At 47.6% G+C, this 12,723-nt stretch overlaps 2 long non-coding RNA genes across 2 annotated transcripts; both read left to right on the forward strand.

The window, feature by feature from the left end:
• Positions 1-7,839: 7,839 nt before the first annotated feature.
• On the forward strand, positions 7,840-9,011 carry LOC121837933. Its single transcript, XR_006078344.1, has 3 exons — positions 7,840-7,869; positions 8,197-8,285; positions 8,991-9,011. It is a non-coding gene; the product is annotated as an uncharacterized LOC121837933 (long non-coding RNA).
• A 38-nt stretch (positions 9,012-9,049) lies between these two features.
• On the forward strand, positions 9,050-10,768 carry LOC121837932. Its single transcript, XR_006078343.1, has 3 exons — positions 9,050-9,079; positions 10,534-10,622; positions 10,742-10,768. It is a non-coding gene; the product is annotated as an uncharacterized LOC121837932 (long non-coding RNA).
• The last annotated feature ends 1,955 nt before the right edge of the window (positions 10,769-12,723 follow it).

Raw genomic sequence — 12,723 nt, forward strand, 5'->3', positions numbered from 1 at the left:
AATGATTGCGCTTGCTTGCCTATCGCATATTTAACTGTATTATAATGATGCGACTTAATTATGCCGAAATGCGGGCTAAGGTTCGTAAAGATCGCAACGCAGTTGGAAAGAGTTGACCGCAGTAATTTGAGAGTTAGTGGAAAGCTTACCCGTGGAACGTTATTGCCGAGTCCTTCTTGTACCTGTTAGTACAGTTAGGAGCCGCGCACGAATGCGGCATAGCTTTTAGAGTTCAAATCAAGTTAGAAATAAAATGGCAAAGGAATCGGACACGACGAGCTGACAGCCTCTGAACCACAGGAATATGCGCAGTCGTCTGCTATCTTTTGGCCGCAAATTCAAACGAAGCTTGATTGAAGTCAATGTTGTAGATTACTTTATTACATCAGTTATAAGCACTAAAAAACTGTGCCACTTTGTCAACATTGCAGTTATAACCAAAATCACACAAAAAATTGCGCGCCAAAATTGTCGTCTGCTACTTTTTGCGCGCCCTAGCTGCTGCTGTTCAATTCCATGAAATGCCCAAACCGGCATCTTCCAGCGATAATACGAAATCGGCATACACATATCAAGCAACAAATAGGAATTTCCGTTCTCAGTAGCATGCATTAGACAATAGACTATCGAAGTGATATGTTTGAAATCATACTTGCGTGCCTGCAAGATGCTTCCACCACAGTGCAGTGTTGAAATGTGCACCGTTGTCAAGGGGGTTTGTATTAATGCATGCTACTAAGAACGGAAATTCCTATTTGTTGCTTGATATGTGTATGCCGATTTCGTATTATCGCTGGAAGATGCCGGTTTGAGCATTTCATGGAATTGAACAGCAGCAGCTAGGGCGCGCAAAAAGTAGCAGACGACAATTTTGGCGCGCAATTTTTTGTGTGATTTTGGTTATAACTGCAATGTTGACAAAGTGGCACAGTTTTTTAGTGCTTATAACTGATGTAATAAAGTAATCTACAACATTGACTTCAATCAAGCTTCGTTTGAATTTGCGGCCAAAAGATAGCAGACGACTGCGCATATTCCTGTGGTTCAGAGGCTGTCAGCTCGTCGTGTCCGATTCCTTTGCCATTTTATTTCTAACTTGATTTGAACTCTAAAAGCTATGCCGCATTCGTGCGCGGCTCCTAACTGTACTAACAGGTACAAGAAGGACTCGGCAATAACGTTCCACGGGTAAGCTTTCCACTAACTCTCAAATTACTGCGGTCAACTCTTTCCAACTGCGTTGCGATCTTTACGAACCTTAGCCCGCATTTCGGCATAATTAAGTCGCATCATTATAATACAGTTAAATATGCGATAGGCAAGCAAGCGCAATCATTGGATCTAAACTTGCAGTTTTGGGCACATTTATGTAGGACAACCGCACATATTTGAAAGTTGCTCTGTGGTTGAAGCACATTATCTAAACTACTCCAAATTGGGTTTGAAACATTTCAAATTACCTGCTCGTCATACTTGCAACAAATGTTTCAGAAACTTCAAATATTAGTGGCATATAAATGAGGCAGAAGGGGTAGTTTAGAATAAGCATATTTTTCTATAATAAAATGCACACAAACAATAATTAGAAATGCACAAATATGTATTTGCTTTATTGAAAGACAGCATTGTTTCGGTGTTTTGACAGTCCGACCTCGTTGTCTCCCGCAGATTTCCACTGAGACATCCAGAACTCCTCCAGGCATGGCTGCAGAAAATGGAATGCATACACTGGACTCCCACCAAGTTCTCCAAGCTGTGTTCAGAGCACTTCGAAAATGACTGCTTCCACAGGCTTGTTGGCAAGACTAACCTCAAACAAGGAGCAGTGCCCACACTGTTCACCCCTCAAACGGACAGACCTCAACAACACCCCCGAACTGACTTTCCCTCCACCTCCCAAGTGGTCCGATCTCAACGGTCCCGCCAGACTGACTTTCCCTCTCCACACGCCCCATCCACAGCAGATTCTCAAGCAGCGTCAAGCAGCCCCGAAGCTCCATCCTCACGGCCGGCCACCTGCTCTGGCGACCACAGCTACACAGTTGTGTCTCCACGACGGGACAGGATGCTTCTAGCTGCCAGCAAGCGCAAGCTGCGAAAAGCCAAGAAGATCCTAAGACAAGCAAAAAGAAAGGCGAACCGGAAGGGAATGAAGATAAAAAAACTCAATGCGCTGCTGAAGAAACTCAGGGCACAGCTACCTCAACCAGCGGTAGCCATCCTGGACAACATCTTCAGTGGCACACTGCGAGACATTGTGCTGAAAAAAACAGGAAAGGCAAACAACAGCTACTCGGAAGATGTGCGCAAGTTTGCCTTGACACTGCATTTCTATTCGGCCAAAGCTTACAAATTTCTGCGCAAACATGTGAAACTGCCTCACCCCAGCGCACTTCGGAAATGGGCAGCCGTGATTGGTGCGAAGCCGGGCTTCACAAAGGAGTGCTTCGAAAAAGTTTCCCACGAAGCTCAGAAAGGACCTCTCCTCATCAGCCTTATGGTAGATGAGATTAGTATAAAGAAACAAGCGGACTGGGACGGCAAGGAAGTTGTAGGCTACTGCGACCTGGGCCATGGCATCCTCAAAGACGACTGCATTGCATATGCGAAGCACGCGCTTGTTTTCCTGGCAGTTGCCGTCAACCGCAACTGGAAGCTACCTCTGGGATATGCCCTGATTGATGGACTCGACGGCACTGTTCGGTCCAATTTGGTCCAGCAATACCTGATAAAATTGAAGGAGGCTGGTGCCGACTGCATCTCTGTGACGTGCGACGGCACAAGCTGCAATCTATCCATGCTCTCAGCGCTTGGCGTAAGCCTGGCGGAACCAAGAATGAAGAGCTGGTTCCCTCACCCCTCCGACCCGTCAAGAAGGGTGTATGCAATCTTAGACGCATGCCACATGTTGAAGCTCATGCGAAACCTGCTGGCTGAAAAGGAGCTCATCAGGGATGGTGCGGGTAGGACTGTTGCCTGGCATTACATAATGTGTTTGGATCGCCTACAACAAAAGGAAGGCCTACACGCCGGGAACAAACTTCGGAGACGGCACATCGATTTCCACCAACAGAAGATGAAGGTGTCGTTGGCGGCACAGACGTTAAGCCGCTCCGTCAGCTGCGCCTTGTTGTTCTGCAAGGAAAAGCAGATCCCCGGCTTTGAGGGTGTGGAGGCCACTGCCGAGTTTGCAGCAGTAGTGGACGACACGTTTGACCTCACCAATTCCTGCCACCCTCTCGCTCTTGGCAGCAAGGCCCCCATTCGCGTCAACAACAAGGAGACAATCTTGACAAGGATTGACAAAGCCTCGCGCTATCTCAGAGGCCTAAAGGATACCACGGGCAGACCCCTGATCCAAGGTCCAAGAAAGACCGCCATTGTTGGATTTCTGTTGGCCCTCCAGTCCATCAAGGGTCTGGCTGAAGACCTCGTTTGGAGCAGTAGTCCTTTGCTCAAGTGCCTGCTGACACGCAAGCTAAGTCAAGACCACCTCGAATTGTTCTTTGCAACAATCAGGAACAGAACGGGCAACAACAACAATCCTACGGCCCTCGAATTTCGCTCGGCGTACAGGAAGTGCCTCATCGCGAATGTGCTGCCCTCGAGCCGTGGCAACTGTCAGGTCGACGGCACGGAGACGCTCCTTTTGAGCTCGTCGGACAAGCGCCAGCAAGACCCGACAGCTGACACAAGCCAGGACGACGCCGACGCCACCTGGGTTATAGGATACAAGCCTCTCTCGGAGTTTGTCGAGAGCATTGTACAATACATTGTGGGCAATGTGGCCGTTCACTTTGCAAAAGACGCAAAATGCCCGGACTGTGCAAGGATTGCACTTCTCACCACTGACAAATGTGACCTGGTGCGTGTCAAGGACAAGGGCGGTCTCCACAGTCCATCCCCAGACATTCTGCATCTCTGCACCACTGCCGAGAAGGTGCTTCGCAGAAACTTCGACACAGTGGCCAAGGGAGGGCGGAACTGGCTTCTCAGGCTGCAAACCGAGACATTGAGTATTGTCTCCTTGTCACCATCCTTCAAGAGGTTCGACCACCTGTTTGTTGCACAAACAATTGACAATCAATCTCACTTCTCTGTCATGCTCAAGAAGATGCTGGCACACTACTTTCAGCTGAGGATTCACCACATGTGCCGGCAGCAAAGTGCCGAGGAAAGGGGAGTGCCCGTCCGGCAATACTTCAACAAGCTCGTGCTCTTTCGTGGACAATAACTAAACCTGTGCTACATTTGCCATCTGAGCCTGGCTTCTGTTTGCAAAACACCATTTATGAAGACTTGGCGCCACATATCAAAAGACTTGGCTTCTCACGACAAGAATCGTCCAGTTTCTTTCCAACTACCGACTTTTTCCATTTTGTTTATTTATTTTAAGTATCCTAAGAGCCCTGGGGTTAGGGTATTGCATAATGGAGTGATTTAATAAAATATTGAGCTTAATATGTCACGAAAGGAGTCAATGTCTTGGAGGGAAACAGTGGCTTCAGACAGGCCATTAAAGTCGACAGGCCTGTTGAGAGGAACAGTGATCAATGCGAGGGAATATCCGATGCGGTGGCAAGATGAATAAATCAGGCAGGAATTAAAACCTATGATGGAGACAAAGTTTACTAATATGCCTATATGAACACAGGGGAGTTTGAAAAAAAAAACTGCATTTAAGTTGCATTTAAGTTCAGTGATGCTACCAAACCTAAAATGTAGAATAAAGCGAGTACTAGCCCGATTCTGAACCAAATCCGGATTGGGCAGGGGCGGATTTAGAGGGGGGGTCCGGATATCCTGACCCCCCCTTCTTGATTTCTGCATGCGTAAAATTTAGGGCGTGAAACGAGGGAGAGGGGGAGGGGGTTCCTAAAGATATGGTACGCTGACCAACACCTGACCCCCCCCCCCCCCCCCCCCCCTCCTCAGGAAATTCCTGCATCCACCCCTGAAATTGGATGAGAGACATTTAACATGTGGCTCCCACGCCGAGGACGCATATTCTAGTTTTGGTCGCACTATTTCAACATAAGCAAGGCAGTTGACAGATGAAAAAACCAGACGGAGGTTACAGCATAAGAAATCAAGGATGCGCTTTGAATCAGAAAACGGCATTCCAGAGAAGGTAGCAAGAGAAATGTACAAGACATTCACAGTGCAAGACAGATTCCATGTCAAGGTTATATATAGTATGGTGTCCGTAGCGTGTTTCCAACCGGTGTGTTTAGCGTCCTATGCTGCCCATACATCAAAAGTGGTCCCAAAGTGGCAAAAAATGACGTCACAGAAGCCAAAGTGTCATGCTGTTGCATGTCGTGATTCTGGCGGTTGGTCGTAGAAATGCTAACGAAAAGGCTGCGAGTAGAACAACCGAACACGAGTGTCGCTGTCGTCAGGGCGTCCCAACTTCTAGCTGCCAAAACTTCCGTGGACTGCAACACTGAAGAGCGACCTGCAGCAAAACAGGCGTCCGTCACGTTCACCCGCGCTGCTGTGACACTGCCAGGATTGCGGCCGGCAACAGCATGACGCTTGTATGACGTCACCGAGAGGAAATTGAGGGACCACTTTTTCAGAATCGGTAAACACACCAGTCGGAGACGCATCGCAGGCAGCATGCTAATGGAGTAAGCAGTGAACAAATGTCGGCAGATATGTAGATGTGTAACTAACCATTACTTAGGTCTACATAACTTTCAAAGTTACATTAAGTTTTGTGTGGTTCATATGACTCTGTAAATGACACAGACATAAGAAGAAAAGAAAAACACTAAAAGACAAGGATAGGGCAAGTTTTTTAAAAAAAAATCACAAAAGGGAGCAATGGTTCAACTAGATGTCTTTCTGGTACGCCAGAAGCTACAGGAGTGCCTCTGGAGTGACATATATGTAAGGATGCTTTCGATCCATGCCAGTGTAGAGAAAGTGCGGAGACTTTTGTTAGTAGTCGCTTCTGAAAGACGTCACTGAAAGCTAAAGGCACTATATTGGACAGGGACAGCAGTCCCTGCAGACTATTTTCTCTCACGATCCAAATGACCGCTCGAACAAAAGCAAGAGTCAAAGAAGATGCTGACAGAGCCCCGAGAGAAAGTCATAAAAAGAGAAGCAAGCATGCCTCGTGAAGCGCAGAAGTGCTTTGCTGCAATGGCACCAGACCTAGGTGAGTATGATGCCTTCAGCGTACTCAGGAGGCTGAAGATGGGTCACCCTTGAGAAGGTTGATGGTCAGCCTGCGTCGCTTCGGTGTCCAGCCGTCCGTGCAATGTCACGACCTGCCTCCACCGTGTCGACCGTAGCAAACAGGCAAAAAGACAGCACGTGGCCGTCCCCGGAACAGCTGTGCTTGGTGAAAGACACTGTAACAACAGAGTTACAATCCAGCATTATGCTGTCTCGGCTGCACTGTAAAAAATCTGTGAGCCCCTTGTTATTTTCCTGCACTTGACACCAGCAGTGGTTGAAGGACTGCACTTGTGTCTGCGGATGCCCAGTCCTTCTGTAACAAGACGGCGCAACAGCTGTAGCGCTTGCTGGTATCCCGGAAAAAGCTGTATTCGAAAAAAAGAGACATAAAGTGGTTCCAGGTGTAACCGTTCACAAGCTTCGACGCGAGCGAGTAAGCACTGTCTTGAGAACTTTGACCAACGACATTGGTTTCCATCACTATTCTCAGCCGTGTTGACACCTACAGACGACTACCGGCGCCTTGCAAGCAGAGAATTAACGCTGTGTCTAAAGGTAGTTTGGACGTACCCGGAAGGCATTCCTTACATACGTTGGACATACTCGGCCGATTTTTTCAAAGGTACGTCGGACGTATGCGCGGTAGAGATCTTATATATGAAGACGGCGCCTGGTGTGCGCCGAGGGCTCAGGACTCCGAGGACCATGCTTACAAATCACAGCGCGAACTTACGGTAGCAGTGCCGTTCCCCACGGGCACGGCAACCTATAGCAACCTAATATGGGTCGGACGTAAAAGAAAATCGGCCGGGAACGTCTGACGTGATCAACCGTATCCTCGAGCCTTAGTCACGCGAAAGCACCAAAACCTCTCACGCATTCATTCTCGGCTTCCAATCGCAGACACTCCATATGCCCTGCGTACCTATCCTTAAGAGCAATGAACATTCCGCAGGTCGAGTGCAGAGAGAATGCAAAACTTTCATGCGAGATATCCACGCGATGTTTGACATGTACTACGACCGATTCGGATCGGTGCCCATACCTGGTTAGATCTTGTGCCATACGTTCATACCCGGCTCTATTTGTTCATCGTCTGCCTAGCCAAACATAGCACGCATGGAGATTTTCCAATCTCCCACAGCACGATCATCGCGGTTCAATGCGACTCGCACCGCCGTTGCCGCCGTCGCCGCACCAGCCGCCCCCGACCAGCTCGCACACGCACACACTCGCGCTCGGCTCGGCTACAGTGGCTCCCATTCAAGCGGCCGTGTCGCCGTGTTCCAAAATTTACTCTATCTCACTCTTGAGAAAAGGTCTTGTACCCGTTGCGTTCAAAAACCTACCCGCGTCAACCTGTCTTGTTACGTGACTTGATTCGCCGGAATAACTCAGGTCTATTTGAGTAAGATTGGAACACATCCCCAGAGAGCCCATCTGCTGACCGTGATCTGGCCAATCTGATCTGACCCACCTCTGGGCGCAGCCATCTTTAAGTCACGTGATCACTAATGTGGCAAACAGGCAAGATGGCGGCAATCGGGGGGGTGCCATTTTCGGCTGCTGGTTTACCGCTCTAAGTTTACTCAAGCTCGTTGGAACCAACATTGCCTTATTAACATGAGTAGAGAGGCACTCCATGTGGGGTCTTCAGAGAGAGGGCTTCACGTGAGAGTGAGTGAACGGTTTTTCAATCCAGATGCATCCGCGCTAGTAACTTAGTTTGATGTTAGTCGCCATATTGTATTGCTCATAAAACCGATCTCAAATAGATCTGAAACCATATTTTTCAGATTACCAAAGCAGGAACCAACATTGCCTTATTAACATGAGTAGAGAGGCACTCCAGGTGGGGTCTTCAGAGAGAGGGCTTCACGTGAGAGTGAGTGGACGGTTTTTCAATCCAGATGCATCCGTGCGAGAAACTTAGTTTTATGTTAGTCGCCATATTGTATTGCTCATAATACCAATCTGAAATAGATCTGAAACCATATTTTTCAGATTACCAAAGCAGGAACCAACATTGCTTTATTAACATGGGTAGAGAGGCACTCCAGGTGGGGTCTTCAGAGAGAGGGCTTCACGTGAGAGTGAGTGAACGGGTTTTCAATCCAGATGCATCCGCGCTAGTAACTTAGTTTTATACAACGTTACTAAAACACTCAGTTGGGAAACTCGCCGTCGAAACCTGTCCCGCTGGCGTCCACCAGGACCGAGCTAAATGCGACAACAGCGCCACTCTTTATCATTTGTCTGTACCAGGTCTGTACTGTGGTCATCTTGAGCTTTCAGAAGGCATGTTTTTGCGTAAAAACAAACGAAAAAGACTCTTTTTGTATGAAATTTATTGGAGTTTAGTACAAGAAGAGGGGCACGTTATGTTTTTAAAATCTTTAGTTCGCAGGGTTTTGCGGCACAATTAATATTGTTTTTATACAACCATGCCTCAGCGGTCCTTTCAGGTAGCGCGACCCGCCCTAGGTGCATTTTAACTTCGGCAGTTGAACGCGGCGCGTCCGCCGGGGAGACAGGGGTGGCACCCTGTGCCGCTGTATCTGTTCTTATAGCCGAAATAGAAGTCACTTGCAGTTTGTCGAGTGGCCGCTGCCGGAAAAATGGTGGCGTTGTGTTCGTCATTAGCTCGGTGCTTGGAGACAGATCGGGGCCACTTTTTCAAAGCTGTCTATATGGGAGTTTCCCAACTGAGTGTTTTAGTAACGTTGGTTTTATGTTAGTCGCCATATTGTATTGCTCATAATACCAATCTGAAATAGATCTGAAACCATATTTTTCAGATTACCAAAGCAGGAACCAACATTCCCTTATTAACATGAGTAGAGAGGCACTCCAGGTGGGGTCTTCAGAGAGAGGGCTTCACGTGAGAGTGAGTGGACGGTTTTTCAATCCAGATGCATCCGCGCTAGTAACTTAGTTTGATGTTAGTCGCCATATTGTATTGCTCATAAAACCGATCTCAAATAGATCTGAAACCATATTTTTCAGATTACCAAAGCAGGAACCAACATTCCCTTATTAACATGAGTAGAGAGGCACTCCAGGTGGGGTCTTCAGAGAGAGGGCTTCACGTGAGAGTGATGGAACGGTTTTTCAATCCAGATGCATCCGCGGTAGTAACTTAGGCTATGTTCCAAATCTTACCCGAGTAACCTGCCTCCTACGTCAGCGGGTAATACCACGTGACATCGCGAGTAAACGATCCGCGACTCGATTTTGGAACGGCCAGGATAATCACCTGGATACTACGCGGATTGGTTTCGTCTTGGGCGACGGCAAAAAGAAAACACAGCAGCGATGGCAGAAAATAGCAGACGATCCTATTGATCATGGAGAAAGCACCCGAAGAACGGCGATGTTAATGACGACGCGGTGTATTTTGAGGTGGATCCACCAGCTCCTTTTACTCACCTTCGTTTTGAGCTGTATATTGAGATCAAAATTACTTACTCCTTACAGCTAGACATAAAAAAACGTGTTTTTATTAATCAGCGCCATTGCTGCAATTCTAGTCACGGTGCCCTAAACGCATATATTCCACGCATTGTAATTTGCACCGATTATGTTTTGCAGAAATATATTCCACACGGTGTAGCGGTACAGCGCGAGGGTGCTTTCTCCAGAATGATATAAAACTCACGTTCGCTTTGACGCGAATGTGATTACAGTGAAATTTTCGAAGCCTTCACTGCTTTACAAACGTTATCCTCTCATTACGCACTTTCTGGAGGAAACAAAAATATTACATTATCATATACCGAGTTCAAACATTTTCGGCCTTGAACGTGAGATTACGGCATTCCCCCAACGCCGAGGACGAGGATGCGGAGAAGCTCTTGTTTACGCTCGCACTCAGATAATGAGTACACGTTCCCGGGGAAGGTGGTCGGTCTGGATGTAATGCAGTCAATTCCTGCGTTGACAACAGCAAATCGCAATAACCACACATGCTGCACCTAATTCTTTGTCATTTCGAACGTCCGCCACCAAAACCAACGGAGCAAGCGAGCTTTGACGGCTGTCGGCGCAGAAAGCAGACGACGAACAGATCACGTGACGTATTTACTCGATTTGATCCGACTTTACCCCCCGATCGAGGAGGGTAGCGCGAGTAATTACTCCGGAGTAAACAACCCGCTTCTGGAACGCGAGTTCTGACGTCATCGAGTAAGCTCGAGTAAGTTTTGGAACGCCGCGGTACGAAACTTTTACTCCGGAGTCGGATCGAGTAAATTTTGGAACACAGCCTTAGTTTGATGTTAGTCGCCAAATTGTATTGCTCATAAAACCGATCTGAAATAGATCTGAAACCATATTTTTCAGATTACCAAAGCAGGAACCAACATTGCTTTATTAACATGGGTAGAGAGGCACTCCAGGTGGGGTCTTCAGAGAGAGGGCTTCACGTGAGAGTGAGTGGACGGTTTTTCAATCCAGATGCATCCGTGCGAGAAACTTAGTTTTATGTTAGTCGCCATATTGTATTGCTCATAAAACCAATCTGAAATAGATCTGAAACCATATTTTTCAGATTACCAAAGCAGGAACCAACATTGCCTTATTAACATGAGTAGAGAGGCACTCCAGGTGGGGTCTTCAGGGAGAGGGCTTCACGTGAGAGTGAGTGGACGGTTTTTCAATCCAGATGCATCCGTGCGAGAAACTTAGTTTTATGTTAGTCGCCATATTGTATTGCTCATAAAACCAATCTGAAATAGATCTGAAACCATATTTTTCAGATTACCAAAGCAGGAACCAACATTCCCTTATTAACATGAGTAGAGAGGCACTCCAGGTGGGGTCTTCAGAGAGAGGGCTTCACGTGAGAGTGAGTGAACGGTTTTTCAATCCAGATGCATCCGTGCGAGAAACTTAGTTTTATGTTAGTCGCCATATTGTATTGCTCATAAAACCAATCTGAAATAGATCTGAAACCATATTTTTCAGATTACCAAAGCAGGAACCAACATTGCCTTATTAACATGAGTAGAGAGGCACTCCAGGTGGGGTCTTCAGAGAGAGGGCTTCACGTGAGAGTGAGTGGACGGTTTTTCAATCCAGATGCATCCGCGATAGTAACTTAGTTTTATGTTAGTCGCCATATTGTATTGCTCATAAAACCAATCTGAAATAGATCTGAAACCATAATTTTCGGATTATCAAAGCAGGAACCAACTTTGCCTTATTAACAAGAATAGAAAGGCACTGCAGGTGGGGTCTTCAGAAAGAGGGCTTCACGTGAGAGTGAGTGAACGGTTTTTCAATCCAGATGCATCCGTGCGAGAAACTTAGTTCTATGTTAGTCGCCTTATTGTATTGCTCATAAAACCAATCTGAAATAGATCTGCAACCATATTTTTCAGATTACCAAAGCAGGAACCAACATTGCCTTATTCCAACGAGGTAGAGGGGCTTAGAGCGATAAACCGGGGTTCCGGTCTGCACTCGAAAGTGACCCCCATAAGGCGGCTGCCATTGTACGCAAATGTGACCACACGTCACATGACCAAACCGAATACGTGACGTCACAGGAAACATGGCAGCGCCCATGCAGCGGCTGGCCCCAGCTGGGCCCGAGCATTGGCCGGAGCTTGTCGACAGCTTGTCGGATGCTTTGTTCGTTGTCTTTCGTCTCGGCGAGTTGATTTTAGAGGCGGAAGCCGTCATATGATGTTGTATGAGGCCGGTCAAAAGCGACTTCGGAGTTCAGCGCGGTGTCTGACGTAGGTATAACGTGAAAATACGGAGGAACGGTGTGCACTTCGCTAGTGACCGACGAGGATATTGCCACCCTACGTTACTCGGACCTCGGATTGATTTGGACACCGCTAGGATAAATATTAAGGCGACGTTTTTGTGCTCTCCTTGACCATCGGAACCTTCGTGATCTGCAGTAAAGCGTGTGCAATATATTTCGATACACAGTTTAGCGACGGAAATTGCGTGAGTCGTGCTTGGCAGTGCGCAATCGTGGTGCCGCTTCGTTCAAATGACCGAAGGCTCACTTTGGTTGTGCGGTGCACCGGAGAGCTCCCTTGCCGCTTGTAGTTCCCGTGCCGTGCTAAATGATACTGTGCTGCTTCCCAAATTGTTCCGGCGTAGACGTGCACTTTCACGGAGCAGAAGTGTGCCGTGCGCCGAAGAGCTGCCTTCAAGCTGGTAGTTCCTGTGCCGTGCTTTAGGTGATGCTGTGCTGCCTACTAAATTGTTTTGGCGTAGACGTGCACTTTCACGGAGCACAGGTGTTGCAGTTGGTATTGATTCCGCTGGTCTGTCGCACGTTTCGTCGACACTAAAGTTTCATCAACACTTGTTACGCGAATTGCAAGCTGTATGGACATTTCATCGCGCGTGTTACCTACCCAGTCCACCCGTTCACGCCGCTTTGCGACGGCGGTCTGCAGAGGCCCATTACCAGAAAGGTGGTCCCTCATTGATTTCAGTTCAGCTCGTCGACGGCAGTCGCCAGACCCCGAAGAAGAGGATTTATTAGGACAGAATGCCACTAAAGCA

Source organism: Ixodes scapularis, unplaced genomic scaffold (assembly GCF_016920785.2).
Source record: "Ixodes scapularis isolate PalLabHiFi unplaced genomic scaffold, ASM1692078v2 PGA_scaffold5__190_contigs__length_132052651, whole genome shotgun sequence".
In the NCBI taxonomy this organism is placed as follows: domain Eukaryota; kingdom Metazoa; phylum Arthropoda; class Arachnida; order Ixodida; family Ixodidae; genus Ixodes; species Ixodes scapularis.